This window comes from Grampus griseus (assembly GCF_964374135.1).
Source record: "Grampus griseus genome assembly, chromosome: X".
Taxonomy (NCBI): Eukaryota; Metazoa; Chordata; class Mammalia; order Artiodactyla; family Delphinidae; genus Grampus; species Grampus griseus.
Window position 1 is genome coordinate 62,695,808 of NC_138999.1, and position 24,795 is coordinate 62,720,602.

Here is a 24,795-nt window from a genome sequence, read left to right on the forward strand (position 1 = left end):
GACCAAAAGAGCCAATTTTGTATAGAAATTTGTATCAGAAATACAGTTGCATGAAAACAGACCCCCAGGAGAAATATAAAACATTTGGAATTGTTAGGGTATGACTGTAGGGTAGAAAATCATACACAATCCCCTCCAGATACCAGGATGCAAAGTTTTTTTTACAAGTCCAGGTTATGTTGTGGCAAAGCCACTAATTACACAATTGCCTTTGTGACTGATACATACAGCCACTTAAGGTGAAGCACTGAGGCTACTGGTAGTGTTTGTATTATAGCAACAACAAAAAAATAAGCAGAGCAGGGTTTGGCAGTTATTTCTCTTCTGACAATGATGTGCAAATTCCAACATAACCATGAGGTGCTGACCCTGGAAAGCATGATTTTATCTCTCTTATAGCTAGACAGGGTGCTCAGTTACCATTCCAACAGGCACGGAATAACATGGATCAGACCATAGGTTCCCAAGCTTGCGAACCACTGGACTAAATGTGTCCAGTGTTCAGGTTCCTACAAATGTACGCCCGCATCCTTCTAAAGATCACCACCCTATCTATTGTCACAGCTGTAGCACAGCCCTTAATGACCAGCTTTTGTTTCACATTATCTAGTACTACATCCTCTCCAATGAGCACGATTGTCGGGACCAATCCATATATTGCCAGCATGTCTAAGCATGAAAAAGCACTGCACAAGTAAAGATAAACTAAGCCAATTAGATTTTCACTCTTTGGAATTTGAGTAGAAACAATGAAAACTAGGTAATTACAAGTAAAAGCTGAAGCTGAAAGCCTCATTGAAGTAGTGGCAAAGCCAGTCATGAGGAAGAAAAAAAAAGTAGAGAGGAAGAGAATAGCTGAACAAATAACTGATTTAATTCAAGTCAACAGCACAATGGAAAAGGTCTACAAACTCCATGTGCTTAAGCTCTTAGAGCCACCACAGATTTAATTCCATACCACACTGTTCTTAAGATTCCTATGAAATCCTATCTTCCTTACTGTGTGTATCTTACTATGTGTATCTATTTGATAAATGTCTATTTCTTGAGCTAATCCTGTGTCTTATTTCTTGAAACCAGAAATCTTATGTAATTTAGAAAATAATGTAGAGTTGGGCTACATAAACAGACCTTCGGCAGGAAGTAAAATATTTAGACCTGGTTATGACTTGGTGGTGGGGCAGAGAACAGACACACACCCCACCACAACTCAGGCTAGAAGGTTAAGGGCCTACAGGAACTGCGGCCAAGTTATTGTCACAGGATCACACATCCAATGAAGGTAACTTGTGGTAGAATCGCAAGAGAGAAAACTGAAGTGGCCAAGAAGATCAGACAGGTGGATGCTTCTAAAATTGGCAGGGAAATATCTAAAGTGGCCTCGTGACATCAGACTATAGCATCTGGACGTGACTTAGTTACTCTCCAACATTTCTGCTTAAGTAAGAGCTGGAAAAGTATAAACAGAAGCATCTTTAGAAATGAGAAAATGAGATGCGGGGCACAGGTGATTAGTGGTCAAGATGTAGAAATGCAATACAAACACACCTGAATCAAGTGGTGGCTACACTCACAGTCTCATCTAAGGTAAACTGTTCCACTCATAGTTCTGGAGATGAGGCAGTCTGAGAGAGCAATGAATTTTAGAATATGACCTGTCCTGTCACCCAAAGCTGAATGTACCAGGTGTGGGACACACTACCTAAGTGCTGTGTCATTGCACGACTCAGAAACTGACTACCCAAGCAGGGGGTGAGCTAAGCCATTTAAATTCTTGCATTGAGGAATAAAGTTTGTGAAATACAAAAAGAGTGAGGCCCATAGCAGAGGGAGCTGAATATTAAATGACAGCGCTGGGAAACATGAGATACAGCCAAGGACACTGGAGCAATAAGCAAGGTTTAGTGATGAATAACTGAAAATTTATGAGGAAGCAGAATATAAACAAAACTAGGAAGTAAACTAAATCTTGAGTAGATAATGAGGAAGGCAAAAAAGCAGAGAAAAGGAGGAATGAAGACATGTGATATATGGCATAAGGTCAGTTAATAATACTATAGTGAATACTGAAAATTTGCTAAGAGAATAGATTGCAGGTACTCTCATCACAAAAAAATAGGTAACTAGGTGAGAAGAAAGTTAATTAGTTTGACGGTTGACTATAGTAATCATTTCACTATGTATATCAAATCATCAAGTTGTATACCTTAAATATATAGAATTTTTATTTTAAAAAAAAGATTTTAAAGGTAGCATACTAGATGAATGATACAAACCCCTGTTGCTTGCATCTATCTTGGAACCGTTTCCAATCCTCAAACCATTTTCCTCAGAGAGGAAACTGAATTTCATTTTCTTTATTTTTTAATTGTCTTATTCAAATACTGGATTTTCTTTATTTTGACTCTTATGAAACCTTTGTCTACCTTAGAGGCTGGCCATGCATAGCCATGGGTGGTCCAAATTGCCTGGCTGACCCAAGAGAGGTCCGTTTCTTGAAAATAAAAGAACCTACAATACCAGAAATTGCTAACAGAATTCCAGGCATAACTGAAGCTCACCAAGAATGTGAGTTTGCTCGATTTGGTTAGGGTGTCACAGTAGGGGATAAGGAAGTGAGAATCCCCCCACATATTAGAATAGAATGATAATAGCCACTAGGAGGCCATGACAGAGCTGTTAATTAGGCATTTAAAGCCATCAAAGATGATGCTGTGAGGGATCCGGCAACTGTTGCAATAGAGTAACTTTCCAAGTTTTTCTTTAATGGCCAGGTAGTAAATATTTTAGGTTTTGCAGGCCATATGGTCTGTGTCACAACTACTTTGCCACTGTAGCATAAAAGCAGCCATAGACAATACATAAATGAATGTGTGGCTGTGTTCCAATAAAACTGAAATCTGATTTTTGTATAATTTTCACAGGTTATAACATTATTCTCCTTTTGATTTTTTTGAACCATTAAAAAATGTAAACACCATTCTCCACTCATAGGCTGTGTGTGTGTGTGTATATATATATATATATATATATATAAAAAGCGGTGGGCCACGTTTGCCCCGTGGGCCATAGCTTGATATATAGAAATGGAAGGTTTTATCAAAGATGGTCATCAAGTATTTTTTAACTTGATTATATTTGAGATACTCAAGGATATTCTGATGACTGTGTAAACTTTGTTTAATGGGTTACTCCTGTTCTTTTTTTTAAACCGTCTTAACCATTTTTAAGTGCACAGTTCAGTAGCATTAATCATATTCATATTGCCGAGCAACAAATCTCCAGAAATTTTTCATCTTGCAAAATTCAAACTCTATACCCAGTAAACAACAACTCCTCATTCTCCCCCTCCCCTCAAGCCCCTGGCAATCACCAGATTTTTAAGAAACACTGTGTGAGCCAAAGGAGACCTGTATACAGGAGGGATTTAGCCCACAGGATGCCAGCTTACTCACACTATTTCACTAGGTGCCTTATAAAGTTGCTTAATCCACAGTAAGAAACAATTACATTAGAACAAAGATATACATACATACAAACATATAGCTGGAACAAAAATTTCACAAAGTACTTACCCTTTGCCAGATGGAGGCTAGTATTTTCTCATTTTTAAATAGTCTATCTTCATCTGTTCTTTCCTAATCTATTCGAATCTATACCATTCCATTCAAAACTGCGACCTAGCTTTAAACACTACCCAAGGAAAACTGCCAACCGCAGGCCAAGCTGAACGGGTAGTACTACACACTCATGTTTCATACCACATGGGAAAAGGGTAACACTACAAACAAGTCAAAAATATAAAGAAGCAGAAGCTATGGGGTTATAAGAGCATTTATAAACACACTGCGTTTGGGACTTCCCTGGTGGTCCAGTGGGTAAGACTCTGTGCTCCCAATGCAGGGGGCCCGGGTTCAATCCCTGGCTGGGGAACTAGATCCCACATGCATGCCGCAACTAAGAAGCCCACATGCTGCAACGAAGATCCCGCGTGCCGCAACTAACACCCAGGGCAGCCAAAATAAATAAATAAATAAATATTTAAAAAAATAAAATAAACACACTGTGTTGGCCTGCAGCAGTTAAACAAATTTAAGCTAACAGCTCAAACTCAGGCTCCTTGCAGAGAGCTGGAAATCCTGTCAATGTTGGGCAGCATTTTTACTGGGCAACAATCAACAGGAGCCAAGGAGTAATAGCCTTCTCCTTTGGATGAAAGGTTCATGTTCCACTGGACCACAAACCTAAACACTCCCTCTTAGAAGCATCAACTGCTCTTTACCATTGCATTTGAAATCTTTATTTTATTTTAAGAGAATTCTCTTTTCCAATGTCTGTATCAAAAGTAGAGCAACACCGGGCTTCCCTGGTGGCGCAGTGGTTGAGAGTCCGCCTGCCGATGCAGGGGACGTGGGTTCGGGCCCCGGTCCGGGAAGATCCCACATGCCGCGGAAAGGCTGGGCCCGTGAGCCATGGCCGCTGAGCCTGCGCTCCGCAACGGGAGAGGCCACAACAGTGAGAGGCCCGCGTACCGCAAAAGTAGAGCAACAAAAGAAAAGCCAAAAAAACAAAACAAAACAAAAACAAAGCAGTGTTTCAAGAAATAAATAAGAAAATAAATATCAGAACCATCTTACACATTTACCCCATCTGGACCCTGCATGCATCTGCAATTGCAACCCCTGAAATAAAGGATGGAGAAGCCAGTTGTTAATGGATGCATTGGAAGCTAGAAGAAACGAAGCAAAGTAAAAGAAACAGAGACTAAGTATAATAATCATATTAACTGCAGAACACAAAAGTAAAGACCCACAAACATATTTCCAAATAAAGTCGCATTCTCAGGTACCAGGGGTTAGGATTTTATCTTTTGGGAGACACCCAGGGTGGCTTCTACGATGTCGTCGTAGTGAATGACTAAGTGGAGTCTGGTGAGAGCGGAGAGCTGTTGACGATTTTTCAAGTGAGAGGGAAACACGAGAAAAAAAAGACTGAACCCTGTTTGTTCTAGGATTTAAGAGATATTCAGAGTAAGGAATAGTATTCTTAGGCATAAGGAAACATCCATCAATTACAGTATGAGAGCTATTATATGTGTTCATAGAATTCCATATCTACCCAGAAGTATTGTAGATTGTAGATTTTTTAATCAACTTGCACAAAATCTTAAAAAAAAAAACGACCCACAAACTGCTGCTGTTGGTATATAAATATCTAACTAAACTGGGATAAGTCAGGCCTAGTACATTTGTATTCTCAGGAATTAGAATTGGGCTATCAAAAGTAGTAATCGGGGCTTCCCTGGTGGCGCAGTGGTTGAGAATCTGCCTGCTAACGCAGGGGACACGGGTTCGAGCCCTGGTCTGGGAGGATCCCACATGCCGCGGAGCAACTAGGCCCGTGAGCCACAACTACTGAGCCTGCGCGTCTGGAGCCTGTGCTCTGCAGCAAGAGAGGCCGCGACAGTGAGAGGCCCGTGCACCGCGATGAAGAGTGGCCCCCGCTGGCCACAACTAGAGAAAGCCCTCACACAGAAATGAAGACGCAACACAGCAAAAATAAATAACTAAATAAACTCCTACCCCCAACATCTTCTTTAAAAAAAAAAAAAAAAAAAGTAGTAATCATAGTTAGCAAAGGGAACTGAAGCTGAAAGGATAGACAGCAAGCCAACACAATGCAGAGAGGTGAGGCCACGAGGGCCACAAACAAGCAAAACTTATGATAAAGGTGAAGCCCTCAGAACACTGTCAATCAACTATACTCCAATTTAAAAAATAAATAAAGTATACAATTCAGTGGGGGGAAAAAAGGTGAAGCCCTAAGTAAGCAGAACCTATGAATAAGCTAAAAATATGAGGCAGAGAAAAAAACTAAAACAAAGTGAATAGGTAAGCCAATAGGCAATGGGAGAAATAAGACACAAAACTTAAGAAGACAGAGTAACTCAGTTACATAAATGGCACAATCGTAACATGAAGATCCGCAAACTCCTGCTGCTGAGTTTCCCAAAGCTTCTTTGGACCCAGATCCCATCCCTAATGGGCATAACTATATTAAGGTCCCCCTATAATTGGCATTTCATGTGATCCCAGTCACCATTATTTCCCCACAAGTCACCAGCCAATAACCTGTCATTAGCTCACTGGTGAATTTGTTTCTAGCAATCAGAAGTACCTAACCAATAGTAAGAAGCAGAATAGCCCCTCAAGAGGAATGCAATTTAGGGAATTGGCTATGATCTTCCAGAAAATCCCTTGTTTTAAAGATGCTGTGCAAACCAGCTTGTGACATAGAATTTACATTTTATACCCACTTTAGAAGGTGAGACTTTGAGAGACTTGCTAGATGCTGCAAATAAGCAGTGTTAGGCAGCTAAACCAGAGAGAATAAAGTAGACATGTCACAGTGTCACCCATGCCCAAAATTCTTCTAAAGGAAACTGTACTGCAAACAAGTCTAGCTAAGAAAGCATTCTTGTGACCAAGAATCCCTCCTCTGAATCCATGGCTATTCAGATCAAGGGGAAGTAAGGATCAGATCCAAGGACAGATATCCACAAGCCGGTCAACAGCCTATGACTTGCTGTGACATGAAAGCTGTCCGCAAACAAGGATGAGGTAAGAAAATTAGATTCAACTTACAACTGAGGAAAAAGAGGGACAAAACCTCTGCAGCTGAAATGAATGGATATGCAATGAAAGAACATACCACAGCCTATGTAAGAATCATGAAGTATTTAAGTAATATCAACTGTAAGCACAGAAATCAGAAGCTAAAAATAAGCAAAAACTCCATTAGCAATAGAATAAAGAACAGAGGATAAGGAAATCAAACAGCAGCAGGACTCAAGGATATAGAGAAAGTAGGGTCGTGTAGTCATTTGTGAAACTGTCGCTTTCAAAGATGGTTAGGTATGGCATCTTTCGGATGTCCCATGACTGGGATGCCTTCTAGTTTTAGAGCAATTAAATGACTCCGGATATACCTATGATAGATGAGTTGTGTTAGTCTAAAGTACTTCGGGATTATAAAAAGGGAAAGAAAAACATTTCCACATAGCAATCAATAGGGGGAAATGTCCTAGACCTGCCAAATAACAACTGCTACCTCTACAGTCTCAGGAAACTTAACCCACAGGCAATCAGTCTCAATTTAATGACAACTGGGCAGCATGGAGAACAAGAGTGGAAACAGATAGTTTGCAGAGAGAAAGATGAGGTAGAATGGAGGCCACGCCTACAGAGGCTGCACAAGCTCAAGTTATGAATGAGAAAAAAACATAAAAACATAAGTATTCAGTAGCTAGGAGGTAGAGGAAGACAGAGTATGAGGAAACCAGTTGGAAGTAGAAGCAAGATGACATGCAGAAAACCAGAGAAATAAAGTGAATCACATTAATAATGCCACGGTGGAGTCAAGTTCTGTAAACTTCTTAAACTGATCCAAATGAGCCCATTTCTTGCAATAAAATTTGGATTGCAAGGAATAGACCCTGAAAAGGAATGTAATAAATATGGAATTGGTTATATTGAAGCAGCAAGGTAGACAGCCAAGCAAATCACTTTTACATCCCAGAACATAATACTAATGACATACAAAGCACCCAGTCTGGCTACCACCTGTGCTCTCAGAAACTTAGAATTGTGAAATATGTACAGAAACAGGTAATCAGTAGCAGAGATTGGAGGTGAAAAAGTGCTCTAAGAGGTTATGAGGGGAGATGAGAGGCATGAACATGAGGAAGTCCACCATGACTAAGTAGAAACTATGAGAGCAAAAGTTATAAAGCAAAATATCACAGAGCAGATGTTGGCAAACCACAGCCCACAGGCCAAATCCAGCACCATCTTTTTTTTTTAAATAAATATGGTTTTGTTGGAACACAGACACATTTGTCTGTTTATGTACTGCCTCTGGCTGCTTTCATGCCACAGTGGCAAAAACCATATGGTCCACAAAGCCTAAAATATTTACTATCAGGCCCTTTACAGAAAAAGTTGCCAAACCATCAGAGGACAGAATAGGCCAGTGGAAGCAAAACTGAGAAGCCACACAAAAGAAACAGGGGCAGACAGAATATTTAAGTCATGTTATAAAAGCAGAAAACTGGAGAAAAAATTCTAAAACTCCTTCTGCTGAGATCCCCACTAGTACCCTATCACCCCCTGAACCCTGAATGTGCTGGACATTCAGAAAAATTAGTTATATACCACACACAAAGAGAGGATCCCCAACAGAAAAAGATTTATATTTAAAAGTAAATAAATAAAGCATGAACTATATGAAACTATAAAGTGAAGATGAACTATATTTATCTTCACTGTGAAATGCAAGGGAAGAATAAACCATAAAGAAAAAAGATATTTGAGCTACATAAAAATGAACTTCTGGGCTTCCCTGGTGGCGCAGTGGTTGAGAGTCCGCCTGCCGAGGCAGGGGACGCGGGTTCGTGCCCCGGTCTGGGAAGATCCCACATGCCGCGGACCAGCTGGGCCCGTGAGCCATGGCCGCTGAGCCTGCACATCCAGAGCCTGTGCTCCGCAACGGGAGAGGCCACAGCAGTGAGAGGCCCACGTACCGCAAAAAAAAAAAAAAAAAAAAATGAACTTCTATGTCAAATTGAGGGAAACATCTGTGACATATATGGTATATCAAAAATCAGTGTGAAAAAGAAACTTAAAAATAAGACCCAAGAAAGATTTTTAACTGTTCCATCTCATTAGGAATCAAATAAATTAAAACATCAAGGGAGACCACTTTTCACCTTTGCAACTGGCAGATTTTTTAAAACCACAATATAGTATATTACTGAGGATATGAAAAAACAGGCATTCTCATACACTAGATGGAATTGTACATTTAATCCAACCTTAGGAAACAAACATGGAGATGTGCAAAAACTTATTTACAGGGATGTTCACATTAAGCATTATTTACACAAACTTAGAAGGGCAGCAATTGAACGAGGGCCCAAATATCAGATACAAATTATTTTTTATATTATAATGCCAATTAAAACAGATGTTTAATTTTTTATTATTAAAATTTTTTTTTTATTAAACATGTTTCAGATGGCATGGGACAGTTTGAGATCTGCTGAATTTAAAAGCTCAGGCAACAAGGTTTCATTAATGACCCTAACGTCAACAACTGACAAAGACTGTCACTCCAACCAAAAACTCACTTTTGAACACAGAAACAAGGTAGTAAAAAAATAAAATAGAAAATAAAATTTAAAAATAGCGAATTTAGCAGACCTAATTCAATACTCTTGAAAACTAGGAAATTTTCTTCTGGAAATACAAGGTAGGTTCATTATAAGGAAAGCTATTAAATATAACAAATACAACAAAAAGGGTAAATAAAAAGATTTACTTCCATGTTCAACACTTACTAGACTGAGATCCCTGTTACTTTGTTCAGATCACATTTTGAGACATCAATGGAAGGATTAATTCCTCCTAATCCTGAAAGCCATTTAGGGTTTGATATAGCAAATTACCAAAACCACAGCCCCCTACGATGACTGCTAGGAGAGTGATTACATCCAAAGTAACCTCTGTATCAGATTCACTTTTGGACCTACATAGGGTAGAAGACATGCTGGTGAAGAAGGTAAACACTAGAGCTGATAAGGTAAGAATAAGAACAAATAACAGACATAAAGACAAAGTCACTTCTAAGCCACCCAAAGAAAAGACCTGTGGCAAGGAAGAAGATCCTCTAAGGGATGATAATAACGTGGCCCATGAGGATTCTATCACTCTACCAAGAACTCAGGCCAATATCTAGGTGACTATTAAGTCATGCACATAATACACAGATCATGAGACACTTTCCAGTGCTAATTCAAGTAGAGCTGTGTTACTGTCATTGTATTACAAGTATTTTGAATAAAGATCACCCTGAATATTTTCTTTAACGTATCACCTCAAGTCTTATTTTAAAGTCTTCGTGTATATACAGTATAGAACAAGGATAGTATGCTATGGCCCATGGGCTGAATCCGGGCTGTCACCTGTTTTTGTAAATGAAGTTTTATTGGATCACAGTCCTGCCCACTTGTTTCCGTACTGTCTATGGCTGCTTTCATGCTACAGGGAGGGGAAAGATGTATGAAAAATTAGGATAAACTCATAATTAGGAAACATGAGTAGTACTTCATTGATACTTGAGAATGGCTAAAATTTAAGTCATCCCTGAAAAGAAAAAAGAAAAAAGAAGGGAACCATATAGGATAAACGAATAGCTACAGTGAGGCATATAAAACATAGTTCTTTCTGTATACATAGCAAATTTGTGAATGTGCTTTCTTGGTGAGCTTAATTTGAGTGGGAAGAAATTCAGAGGCAAACTGACTACTATAAGATTCCATACTTTCTAGGATCAGCTGTAAATCTAAGCCCCACAGAAAAGAAAATGGGTTGGGAGGGGAACATCTGTAGTCATAGTACATTTAACCTATGCCAGTGGTTTGCAAACTTTCTGTGAAGGGCCAGATGGTAATGCTTCAGTCTCTGTGGATCATATGGTCTCCGTTGCAACTACTCAACTCTACTGTAGTGTGTAAAGCAGCCATGGACAATAGTGAATGAGCATGACTGTATTCCAACAAAACTTTATTTACAAAAACGGGCAGCTGGCATGTGGGCCATAGCTTACCAAGCCCTATAGTTTATGTTAACTATCTGGACACTGTCACCTTACCAGCAATAAAATTTATGAAAGTATTAATTGTTAGGTATTCTTGTTGTTTTCCACTTGATATGAACAGAAAATAATTTTATCAGCATTGTCTGCTAAGGGAAGGCAATGTTTATGTGGAATTCGCGCTTGGACATGCTGATCTACACAGCAGGCTGCTCCAACCCCTGATACACCTACACCTGAGTTAACATTCTGCAAGCGATGGGATTTTCAGTTGTAACTCTGACTTTTGTGATTCCTTTTTGTTTGTGTAAAAGGAAGTATAACCTCATAGAAACTATACAACATAAACATCATGCTGGAGGGTGGGGGTAATAATAAAAGGTGAGAAGACAATGAGAAATAGTGAATGGTGGTGTGGGAAAGAAATAAATGCTAATCCATCCAAAGTGGTCATCTCTAAAAGTTAGAGGGGCCTACACAACCCTCGCACCATCTCTCTTGTGCATCTGTATCTCCCTTCAAGAATGAACCACTCACATGTGCCCCTATATCCCAGAAGACGACAGTGATGAAGAGCCCACAAGGAGTCAGGAAGTCCCAACAACTAAGAACGTGCTCAAAACATTCTAGTGCTTCAAGTAAGGTAGCTGAGATATTTGGAGTGTGACTCACACAGCTCCACCACTGGCTCCCTGTGTTACATGAGTGACAACACTTCTCTGATCCTCAGTTTTATTATCTGTAAAGGAGGAACAAATCCTACTTCCCAGAGGTAATGTTAATTTAAAATGAGATAGCAAATAGGTGTAAAGCACTCACCTAGAACATAAAAGCCACTTATAACTAATAAGCACTATTATTAATATTATATGACTTTAGGAAGGAAATTTTCAAATGTTGTATGTGGGTGCTAGATGACTAGCCTAAAGAGAAAAGAAAAAGAAAAAACAACAGACCTGCTGTCACAAAAGGAAAGGAGGATGGATAACAAGGCTAGGGAAGTCCTAGGGCAAGAAATGGCATTCAGACAGCAAAAGCCAAATTTATACATCCCACTTTGGCCCAGATAGAGAAAGTGACAGAAGACTTTTTTAACTGCATGCTAACATTCATATCCTTATACATGAACAATGTCATTTTAAAATAAGTTCTGGTGAAGGATACAGAATGCAGGGACTCTCTTTGTATCAACGACTATTCCAGACTTCTCTGTAGGGAAAAGACCATGTTTCTATCATTCAGGTTCCCAGTGCAGGCTAATCTACCTAATTCTGCCAGCAGGAATTATCCAAACACACCAGAAACTATACCAAGAACATTATGTTATGAAGGCACCATCTCAAGACCATCCATCCTTATGAGAAAAGGTGACTTTTATTGCTTCCATAAAAAATGGCAGATACCAAGGAATGATATGGCCCTCAGGTATTAACTCTGGATGGAGGAGCTACTAGCTTAAGATAGGGGTGGCTTCTGCAGAGATCTCCGAAGAATGGCCATTTTATAGATGCTGTCCAGTTTAATTATGAACCATTTCATTATTCCTTAAAGCCTATTAGGGGGCTGATCCCTGAGGAGCCAAAAATGAATGCTGGTCCAATTGGTTTAAATGGAGTGCACAAGAAGACGCTGCTCCTCTGAAATTACTAATCCAAAGTGCCATATACTTGGTGGCTGCTGAAACAACAAGCTTCTGCTAATGAGCTGGCTTTTGACAAGATGTATGTAGCTCCATAGTCTGATAAAGAAAAACCCTCAACAAGTCTGGTTTGAAAGATTAGACTCTCCCCTAAGGGGAGTGTAATCAGTGTCATGTTGACATTATTTATGACATGCAGCTTATGCCACCGAGTTTACTTGGGAACCATTTCAGTTCTCGTGACCCTCTGCAGGGGTGTTCTCAGACTGGGTAAGCATATAATCCACCCCAATTGTTTTGAGAAGGATATATCACAGAATAAACTGTAGGCTTTAAAAGTACTGGCCCCTGGAAATGACATTTCTAAGAGCCTCCCTGACAGAAGCCAAGGCAATGTCAGTCTTTCCTCCCCCCCTACTTACCTTAATCACTGTGTTACCTTAATCACTGAGAAGACCCCCTCTTCTGCTGCACATGCACTCACATGGAAAATCTGGTAGACTCTCTAAAACACTTTTCAAAGATATCCTTCAAAATTCAGCCTAGTGAGGGGTTACAAAAAGGAAAAAGATTGCTTTCGTTATCTATGACCCTCCCATACTCAGCTTGCCAGCCTCCACTGCACTGATAGACAGTGGAATGTATGAAAAGGGAAAATGAGAAGGGGGGAGAAAAACACACAGTATTGCTTAGTCCAACCCAACCATTTTTTAATGCCATTTTCACACCAAAATGGAGAAACTTCTGATATAACATTTATGATACATATTTACTTATTTATTGGTTATTTATTCTTTTGTCTAGTCTCATAGGAATGAAAGTCCATGATGGCAGGACTTTGTTAATATCTAGAACATTCTCTGGCACTTAGTAAGCACCTAATAACTGTCTGTTGAAGGAAGGGGGGAAGTGCCACGTCACAACCATCTCTTCTCTGCCACCAACTGGGGAACCCCACCGAAACCACCACCAACTTACCAAGACTTCCTAACGGCTTCACAAGGACATCCAGGGCAATGATGCTTCATTCTGGCTTGCTGGTGAACCCACTGGGCAGGAAGCCTCAGGATAAGTGACAGGTAGGTCTTAGTGTTGCTCTTGACTCAATGACAAGGTTTCAGGCTGCCCAGGAATCTGCATTTTTAACAAGCATCCCAGGTGATTTTATGCATAATAAAAAAAATCACACCATGGACATTTCCTTCATCAGAGGAGCACAATCTCAGAGGCTATTATAAAAATCTTTCACAGTATGGAATAAAAATGTTTCTGTCTCACATGGCCTCCTTGGACTTAGATGGAATCTAGAGGAAGCACTGGGTGGAAGACACAGTATTGGGCTTGGATTCAAATCCATTTTCTATACCAACTAGCTATGATCTTGGGCAAGATATCATCTGCAGAAATGGGAGAATGGGAAAAGAAGAGGTTAGGCTCAGTACTCTCTAGTGTACTCTGAATATTTTAAGACCTTTTTTCATATCATAATGGGAAAGGCCTAGTAAGACTACCTTTCCTGGCCCTTCCCACTAACTGGGCAAGCCCACCAGAGCCACTGACCACTTACTAAGACTTCACAATGGTTTGATAACCATGTGCAGGATGCTGATTTGAGTCTCTTCCAATTCTCTAGTAACCTCACTGGGCCAGGCAGGGCTCAATATACCTCTTCACCAGTGGCATGGTTTCTGATCGAGTTTGGTGTCACCTGTAGGATAGGGAGAAGGAAGAAGAAACAAATGTAAGAACAGTTAAGGTATGAGATCTAGCTTTAATTTTACTTTACCATAGTCAAGTCATCCAGTCCACACCATGGACCTCAGATTACACTCTTGCTAAGCACTGTTATTAGCATCACAATTATCTTTATCTGGCAAAGACTGTTGCAATGCAAACAATTATTATTTAATAAGGATTCTTGCCCCCATTTTAAATGAGATAACTTGGGTACAGAGGCACCAAGTAACTATACCAAAGTGTTAGAACTCAGATCTGAACTAATGCTGATCTTCCTAGCTACCTACCCTCTTTAGACCTCAATCAATATCCTACCTTTGAATGGAGGTAAACTTGGTATCTTAGGGGCCCTTCTATGCCTGGCAATTATGACCCTTTATTCCATACTCCTGACTAAAAGGCCCCCCTAAAAGTGAACTAAATCTCCATCTACTCATCATATGGCATTTAGTTCACACTGATGAGGAAAGGTAACAAAACCCTGGGCTCTGGACCAAGGCCTGTCATTTACAATCTCAACTCCCACCAGGACTCACTTTTCCCATACCTGAAAAGTAATAGAACATATCTTGTCCCTTATCAGCTGTGTGGGTTACCAAAAGGATCACAAGGAGCTAGGTAGGCCCGTGGCTAGTCCCCTACCTCCAAAACTCAACCATGAGGAATGGGGCTCTGAGACCTAAGACCCACACAGGACAAGCCAAAGACCCCCAAAGGGTCCTTTCTTCCCTAAGGAAGCAGCCTTCTGCCTCTAAGTTTCCCAGTCCCTAGCTGTTTAGCATGAAAAGCAACCCAGAAATCTAGCAATTCAGTGACGGCCCAAAGCCCAGGCTATTAATTATTATCATTAGATGCTGGCAGCACCAACTAGTGCAACTAGGTTTCCTGTTATTGCAGTGAGATGCAGGCAACCCTCAAACCCCAGGAAAACCCAAGGAGCAGTTTATCAGGGCTCATTTTTAACTGTTTCACCCACAGTGAAATATAATAGAGTCTTATAATCTACTAGTGATCATGAGACCCAGGAGAAAGCTCTCCCACCATAGGTGGGGAAGATTCATAATGCCAAGTGGTATGTGTTGGGGGCGGTGGGGGGACGTGAGGAGGCAGCCTTGATGGGTTTGAGCCTTCTCTTTATTGGATAAAGTAAAGCAGCCGTTACTAGAGCAAGATCTGCACACCCATAAGCAGCTGCTGCCACCAGCAATTATTTAGCTTATGAAAGCCCAGAGGGACATGGTTAGGAAAGGAATGTGTACAGGGTCTAATTGGGAAATAAACAGTAAGTGTAAAGCCTGATGCGTGAAATGCCTGCACTAAGGAGCCAAGAACAGTTAGTAGTTAAGCTAGTGCCTTTCTCTAAAGACAGAGATCTTATTTCCACCATGCCCTACTCCCACCCGGCCCAGCTCTTTTCCAAACTAAACTGCTCCAGTTTCCAGCCCCCTCAACCAACCCATTTATTCCACTTCTGTTCAGGTCAGCATATTTCAAAATGGAAACCGTTTCAATGTTTGTCTTAACTTTCAAAGTCATAAACACACGCTGTGAAAAAAAAATTCCAGAAATACATTAAGAATACACAGAAAGTAAAAATCACAAAATCCCAGAAAGTTTAACACTTGGGGTATATGCTTCCAATTACTTTTATGTACGTGTACAAACATGAATTTTTATTTAACAAAAATTAGATGAAACCATAGCCTTTCAATTAATATACTGGGTACATCTTTCCAAGCCATATACTCATCTACAAGACTTTTCATTTTTAATGCCTAAGTTGTATTATTACATGAATACACCAAAATTTATTTATTCAAATTCCTATTTAGGGATAAGTAAGTTTTTCTATTTTTTTTTACTGCTATGACCATTGTGAACATTCCCATACCTAAATCTTTTAAAATACCCTTAGAACATTTAAAAAAATATTTAGAATTTATTTAGAATATTTTAGGGGTATATCCCTAGAAATGAAATTGCTGGGTCAAAGGGCAAGCAATATTTATTCTGCCCACTAATATATATTGCCAAATTGCTCCTACAAAGGATTACACTAAAATTGGACATATCCCACCAACACTAGTATAACATTTTTTAATCTTTGCCCATGTGATAGGTGTTAAATGTAATACTGCATTTTTTATGAATATAGACATTTTTTACTAGGAGATGAGTAAGATATGGCCTCTGCCCTTGAACTTAAATGAAGGAAGATAGACACAAACAGGTAACATGTACCATTATCATATTCATGATAAAGATAAATAAGATTTCAGTTCATGGTGCTTCCTTTGACCCTGTGGCTATTGCTAACAGAAAAGGTCCAAAAGAATATTAGACAGTAGTCCAAATTAAAAATCCATTTACTAAAATTCCAAGGAGTTGTGTTAATGCTGACTATCACATCAGTGGCACTTCGATATCACTTTGTTTCTCCTTCATCAATTCTTAAAGGAAAGAAAAAGCAGAATCAGCTCAGAAAACCAGCTGCCCCCCACCCCCTAAAGCCAGTGAAGTGAATGAGGTGCAGGGCAGTATATTATTGGAAGGATTTACTGACACTGGATCTGGACTTCCATTTTTCCTTCGCCTATTATTTCCAGTAAACAACAGTGAGCTGCAGCCATTTTCTTTCAGAAACAAAATGTCTTCTCTCCCTAGGACTCTTATTCCCAGGAAGATCTGCTTGTACGTAGTTAGGCTGCAGTTTCCATACCATCTTGGAAAATACAGATAAGAATCAAGAGATTATTTTTCTGTACCATAATGGGTCAGATACAGATGAAATCAAAATGAATGACAACACAAGTACTTTAAAAACCCACCCAACAAAGATGGACGAATATGCAATAAAGCAGATACAGCAAAATGTTAATTGTACCATCTAGGGGGTGAGTATATGGGTTTTCACTGTACAATTCTTTCAATTTTTCTGTATGAAAATTTTCATAATGAAGTCCTGGGAAAAATCCAGCAAGCAGCTTGAAAATAACACTGTAAGGCCTTTCCCTCCATTTTACTCCTAGAATGAGACTATCTGATATTCTCTCCATTTTGCTTTTTTAGATCTACATTTCTTGCATCAGACTTGGAGCTCTCCAACTTTTTAATGAAGTGAAATGAATGACAATATACTCACAGACAGGTTACCAAGACAACGTGCGGTGGGTTAGAGAGGGTTGAGGGAAGGGCCCTAAGCTCTTGGAAGGGCAGGCTCACTACCTGTATAAGTCTGAATAAGTGAATGTTTCAGAAATCCCATTTCTCAGTTTAAAAATTAGCATTCAGACCCTCTAAACATTTGCCTCAGCCTACTTTTCTGCTTTATCTCATATTAATTCCTTATTTCCCATATCTTCATTGCAAAGAGCTGTGTAGGAAGGAGGGGGGCAAGGCATAAGGTACCAAAGCATGAAATGTCCATATGCTTCAAGTTAGGATATAACAAAAGGAATTTTAATTTCTAGGGTTGAAGCTCGAAACTTGATGCTGAAGGACACCGTATAACTGACTGACTGCAGGACCCTGGGGGAGGCCTTATAATCAGTCTCCTAGTTTGAAGTGTGTCCTGGCTGGCCCATCTGTAAAACAGGAAAAAGACTCGTCATAAGTAATAATGAATGAAGTAAATAAATGAGTTTCTGAGATGCTAAAAGTTATCTCCGGTGAATGGAGAGGGGAATGAAACCATGACTGTTGAGTGATACTCCAAAAAGGGTAGGCAATCTTTTTCTAGGGCCAGACTTTGTGGGTCACCATGTCTCTGATGTGGCTACTCAACTCTGCTGTTGTAGGTCAAAGAGGCCACAGACAACACATCAACAAATGAGCATGGCTGTTTTCCAACAGAACTTTATTTGCAAAACCAGGCAGCCCATGGGCTGTATTTGCCCACCCCTGATCTAGAATGTGGAGCCCACATGGGAATAGCATTTGGAGGATGACCTGAGGAGGAGTGAAAAGGGGATGAGTCTACAAATAGAAACCATTTAGCAAACACTAGACAGTGAGGATGAAGCTCCTGATCTGGCAGCTTTCACCCAGGTTCCACCAAGGAAGAGACTGTCAGCAGTAGCAATAGTAGCAACATCTGTAAATACCAAGGACTGAAATGCAAACACAAAAATAGCATTATCTCATGAGAAACTCTTGAGAAGATATATACATAACTAGAAAGAAACAGCTAGTTTCTGACCACACGCATTTTGAAGAAAACAGTTGACAGTCCAGAGCCTGTGGAGATCACGTTAGCAGGCACACAATAAATGTTTGTTGATGAGTCATTCATTTATTCATCCAATAAACATTTACTGAGGCCTACTAATGTGCCAGGCTGGGCTCTGGAGATGAAGACACTGTCCCTGCCCTCAAGGAGCTCACAGTCTAACTGATAACATAGGAAGGGAGACAGGCATATACACAGACAATTACAATACAACCTGATAAGTGCTGTAACACTTATCAGGTTGTATTATAATGGCCGATGTAAAATTTCTTTCCAGGGGGTGCTGCTCCAGGCTGCTGCTGGCTGTAACATCAAGAGAGGGGAGGAACAAATTGTAGAAACCAAAGGTTAAATGCTTTCAGGCTATTTCTAATAACCAGGCTCTCCCTAACTCCTGATCATAAATGGATTTGGGCACTAGACACTGGCATGACGTAAAATGGGACTCCCATCCTTAAGATAGGCACAGACCTCCAGTAAAGGACATTCCCAATCACTTCCTCTACAACACAAGCTCTGTTGTTGTTGCTTTGTTTCATTTTGTTTTGTTTCATTTTGCTTATTATACATCTGTCAACCTCCCCACCACACGCATAAGCCTAGTTTAACATCTGCAACTAGCAAAATGCTGAAACATGGGAGCTTACAACTAACTGAATTAACCCAGCATAACTGGATAACAAAAAGCAAGTAACAGCTCACTTGACACCTCTAAATCCAATAATCCCCCTTTCACTGACAAAATAAAATTAGAATGTTACTAAATATAAAAGAGATAGTATATAGCTCATGGAGTGGGAATAATAATTTAGAAAGGCTTAACTAATAAATACAATTAAACAGATTCTTTGAACCACAAATAACAGACTCAGTTTCAGGAAACCAAAATAAGATACCTTATCCCTCCAAAAAACCTTTGAGAATATATAATCTAAATCACCTCCATATTATAAATAAGAAAAATTAAACAGAGAGGTAACACACTCTTCCCACCACCTTCTCAAAATTCAGTGAGAGGTAGTTAAGAGACTCCTTGAGGAGAGATTACTAGTGTTAACTGGTCATTTGGTTCAGATCATTTTATACAAAGATAGGATGGAATTTTTGTGTGTCACATACTGCTTCTTAATAAGGCCTAAGTTTTTTTTGTTTGTTTGTTTGTTTTTTGCTGTACGCGGGCCTCTCACTGTTGTGGCCTCTCCCGTTGTGGAGCACAGGCTCCAGATGCGCAGGCTCAGTGGCCACGGCTCACGGGCCCAGCCGCTCCGCGGCATGTGGGATCTTCCTGGACCGGGGCACGAACCCGTGCCCCCTGCATCGGCAGGCGGACTCTCAACCACTGCGCCACCAGGGAAGCCCCAGGCCTAAGTTTTTAATGGGTCTTCTGTCTCTGCAACCGCAAATTGAGCTGATGATATCAATAAATTGTTTCTGCTTACACTGAGATCCCTGTCTTGGGACCCAATGTCTCTGAGGCCACTATTTTGTATGCTTAACATACTATTTTCCCCTAAAGTCATTACACTGCTCTTATCTACCCTGTTCCATTCTGCCAATTGTCAGCCCACAAGCACAATGTCTTCTCAGGTGTTGTGGTTTGTTCCTATTACCATTTTACATCTCCAAAGAGTTCCGTGTTATCTACAAATGTGAACATTCCACTATGTCCATATCCTCCCCCAGATCAGTCATAAATATTCAAAAAAACACCAGTCCCCGAATGGATGGGGGGAGGGGGACTACTGTTTTGTGTCTCGTCTACTTGGTTGCCATGTCTTATTAAGGACAAAATGTTGCCATGTCTTCTCCCCACACCCATAACGAGGGAGCATCACTGCTGTACAGCAAACAGTGCTTTCCTTTTAGATGAAAAGAAATGGTTATCTATTTAAAGAACAAATAAATGTTATTTCAAAATGGCTACCAAGAATTTGACATGTATTCCATGCAGCAGTTTTCTTTGGAATCACAAACATTTCTTCATACTCAATGGCAACAAACATATACCAGGAGTGTATGTGCAACAAATGAGGTTTGTCATTTGCAACAAATGACAAGGGGTAATAGATTCTCACACAGAACACATAATATAGAGCTCTTACAAATAGATAACATTCAGACCCAAGTCGAATAGTTCATAAAAGGAAATAGGAGCTATCAATTAACATTTAAGAGTCCAGCCTCAGCAATAATCAGAGAAATGTACCATAAATCAAAGATACCATTCTTTTACATATAAAGTAAAAAAAATTTTATGTACCTAAATGACTGCGTACAAAAATTGACAACGTTTGGAATGCTATTTGGCAGGTCTTTACAATGTTAAAACTATTTGATGAATAATGCTAATTCTGAACTCTGTTCTATAAAGAAATAACTCAAAATAGATAAACAATAAAAACTAAATGAAAAGACATTAATTACATAATTTAAAATACTGAAAATCTTAAGCTACTTCCATACAACAAAATATCATGAAACCATTCAATGACAATCACAGAAATGTTTAACATGGAAAAATGCACATTATAAACACAAAACACCATATAAAATAGTACAAATATGTGATCACTGTAGAAGAATTCAGAAAGAATGAAAAAAGTGAACACATTTATTAACACTGGTTATCTCTGGGTGGTGAAATTATGGATCTTTTTCCCTCATACTTGATGGTTATCTTCAGATGAAGCTACAATGGGTATTTACCAAATTTCTACATTGAGGGAACTATTCAAACTTAATGGAAGAAAAATCACGAAACAGAAGATACAGTGATTTGACCACAATTTCAAATTTCTACTAACCAAAAATTTAGAAACAAAAATTAAAAGGCAAACAATAACCTGTAGTACATATTTCTAACATTACAGAAATCTGAGTAAGAGCCTTTATTTACAAAACACATTCAAATAGATAACAATAGTAAACGCTAAACTAAAAACTCCAACAGATAAATCAGTATAAGACATGAACTAACATCACATGGAAGAAAATAAAACTGCTAAGAAACATATAGAGGAAAACAGAATCCAAACTTACAACCAAAGAAATGCAAAATTAAATACTGTTTTTTTAATCCATTAAAATAATGTTTTTAATAAATACTACTCAATGCTTGTGTGGGTAAAAATTGGTACAACCTTTTCAGGAAGAAACTTGGCAATACATATTAAGTGTTAAAAATGTTCATACCCTTTGACACAGTAATTCCGCTTCAATGAATCTATCCCAACCAAATAATAAAAGAAATCCATGTATTCTCTTTTATTATAAGAAAGAAAAGCAGTACCCTCTCCTTTACTATCGAACCTTGGTATTAACACCAAAATATTAATAATGGGTAAGGAAAAAATCTCTACTGCGGTAAATGACTGGTTGTCTCAAAGCGTCAGACCAGATCTCAAATCAGGCAAAACAAGAAGGGTGTGTCCAGCCTGCCGCAGTCGGCCATTTTAAACCCTCTGCAGAACAAAAAGCACAGAAGACAAGGGTAGGTAAGGATGGCCACCCCACTAGGCTCCAAACCAATTCTTTACTTTTTGTCTTCAACATATGTAACCCTGTACAATGCACTGAATAAAAATCAGGAAACAGGTCTCCTTTCTTATACATCATAGATAAGTTACAAATAAAATTTGAAACCATAAAAGAAGGGTCCTTTAAATTTGCCCCATGATTTTGGTGGATAAATATAATGTTTAAGAGCACAGGATTCCGAAGCCACAGTTCCTGGATAAAAATCCAGTCTCAGTCATTCAAACGGATATAAAGCCTTGGATTTACTTTACCTGTGTCCCCCCAAATTTCTCACTTGTAAAAGATGAATAACGGTACTGCTATTTCATAAGACTGTCCAGAGTACTAAATTAGTTAAGGCATGTGTAAAAGCATGTAGACCCAGTACTTGGCACACAGTTTAAGCTCCAAAGACGTTTAAGCATAATTATTATTATAGATAGGGAAACAGGCCCAAAGAAGGAAAATGACCGTATGAGATCACAGCTAGGATTACTGAAAAGACCTATCTCAATTTTGAATCCTGTGCCCTTTCTTCTATATATCTAACTGCTAAATTACTAGTTTTAGCAATTAACAGTGGATCCTTACTGACAGCCCTCTAAGAGCCATGACAGTGCTGCTGCCTAAAAAAAAAATAGTCCCCCTAGACGAAACCGTGCTCAAAGTTCTACAGAAAAAAATAATTTAGAAGAAAGGGTGTGAACCGAGGTCACCTTCATACCACCATTATCATTTGCCTAAATCCTAGGTTTAAAGCAAAGTGGAACAAGCACTTGGAAACAGCCAAATCCTCACCCCTACAACCTCAAGGGGAGAAAACCAAGGGCTTCTGACCATCAGTAGGTTCTCACAATATTGCAACCGCTGGGTTCTGCTACTCTGATGGAATGAGAGAACGTGTCCAGAGCCAAGGACACCGGCCCACGATCTGCAAGTCCGACAGAGAGCCCTCCAGAGGCGTACTGCCCGAATGTGGCCTTGTCTCCAAGTGCTCCCGTTTTACGCATTTCCTACACACAGCCTGCTGCCGTAACCTTTTGTAAAGTCATCATCGCCTCCGCATTTTTAAACCCACATTATCTATAGGCCAGAGAGGGGCTAAGATTCTGGGTTATTATCTGGTGGATCTGGCCACAGCCTAAGACAACTCCAACTCAGGCTAAACCCCCTCACCCAACTAGAAAGGTCGATCTGCTCCTCTGCAGGCCCTCCTAGCCCAAGATGGCCAAGCAAAAAGACAACTTACCTCCCCCCTCGCCATTTTGCAATCTTAATTACACGTACGCTACGCACCTCCCCTCCCCTCCCCGTCATTCCGTTTGAAATACGCATGCGCGCCTCTCCCCTCCTCCCGTTAAAGCCGTCACAAAGTCGTCTCGAATGCGCATGTGCACCTTCACTCTTCCCTTCCGCGCCTATCAACTACCGGCAACTTTGCTTTCCTTAATACGCATTCGACCCATCCCCCTGCCCCAAGCCTTGCGCGTGCGTACCTCCCGCTCTCCCCAATGGTCGCCCCCCCACCCCACCCCCACAGACATCAGACCTCAAATACAGTGGACCCTCCGCGGATACGGAGGACTGACTATACTATGCCGTTCTACATAGGCGACTCGAGCATCCGCGGATTTTGGTATCCGCGGGGGTCCTGCAACCAATCCTCCGCGGTTACCAAAGGATGACTGCATACCTGCACGCTACCGCGCCGCGCATCCCCACACTCTCAAATACACGTGCGCACCGCGTCTGTCCTCCCACCTCAGTTTTTTATATAAAAGTGCCTGATGATATATGGATGTGTTTCTTGCTATAGTTGTGCCCCAGTGCTCAATCAAGGAGAGCCATTACCAGCCTTCCCTAATGGGGGTAGGTGTGATAAACTAGGAAGTGGAATACGGAAAAGACGTCATTGCTTGCAGAGCAGATGCCAGATCCAGATAGAATCCGTCCCGACCCTCAGGGAGGGGCTTAGAGTACCCTCGGATTCCGTAATAAGAGCCACCACACTGAACAAAGGCAAAGAAAGCTATCATAATCTCCTAGTCCTACAACCTCGACCTTTAAATACACCTTCTACTGCATATGAGGAACTCCAAAAAATTTTAAAGCAAGGAACGTTATGGAAAATGCCGACACCCAGGTGCCTCAACCCTGATTAATGGAAAGAAGTCTGTATTACTTACACAATGGGAAGTAAATGCTCAACATCCTTTTGTAGGTCTGAGGCGCGTACTGTCCCCCATTTTTTCCTCTCGTGAACCGGGAGAACACACAAATTAAGGATCCCCCTGGGCCGAGTTCCCTCCGCCGCCCTCCATGTTCTTCCCCTATGTCGTTCCTTTACCTCCTGGCTGCATCGAAGGTCATAGCATGAATTCTTAGCGCCGGCCGTCCCAAGACAGGGTGAAGGGAGAGGCGGCACAGAGTTCGCGGCGCCAGGGTGGCAAGAGCAGACCAAGGTGGCAGTGGACAGCAGGCAGAGGACCAGCCGTACCTCCAGCCGCAGCGCAGATGCCCAGACAGCGCCGATGCCCAGACAGCGCCGCCTCTCCAGGATCGCCGCAGTGTGCTTCAGGCGCATGCGCTGAGCCCGCCCTCTTCTCCCCACCCCTCCACCCAGCCCCAGCTTTCCCTGAGGCTGACCCTCCGGTGTTCCCCCTCGCCCAGGTCCCTGGCCCATCCTGCTTCTTCAACCTTTCTTCCTCTTGGTTACACCCGTTTTCACCACCATCCTTCCCTCAGCCCATCTTCCTTCGTCAGTCCCTCTTCTGTTCTTAGCCCACCATTTCATTGCCAGTTGGCTGCCTTTATTCGCTCTGTTATCCTTAGTGGCCTTACCCGTGTATTCTTGGCCTTGCCTGGTCTGCAGCCCTATTGGGCCTCTTACTCCTCCCCTTGTGTGTCTGATGTTGCAAGTTGTAAAAGATACGGCAAAAAATGCTGTTTAAAAGATATTGTATCCGCACAATCTTCTCCAAAGAAGCTCTCAAGCTGAGCCCAACCAGCTAATGTTGGGCAA

The 24,795-nt window shown here is 40.6% G+C and overlaps 1 long non-coding RNA gene across 2 annotated transcripts in view; it reads right to left on the reverse strand.

The window, feature by feature from the left end:
* LOC309839129 overlaps positions 1-23,048 on the reverse strand; it is a 62,278-nt gene extending 39,230 nt beyond the window's left edge. For both annotated transcript variants that reach the window (XR_014298461.1, XR_014298462.1), the window contains exons 1-4: positions 23,023-23,048; positions 13,860-14,000; positions 13,271-13,426; positions 12,732-12,834 (exon numbers count right to left, since the gene is read on the reverse strand). This is a non-coding gene — a long non-coding RNA (uncharacterized lncRNA). The remainder of the gene's footprint in view (positions 1-12,731; positions 12,835-13,270; positions 13,427-13,859; positions 14,001-23,022) is intronic.
* Positions 23,049-24,795: the final 1,747 nt, after the last annotated feature.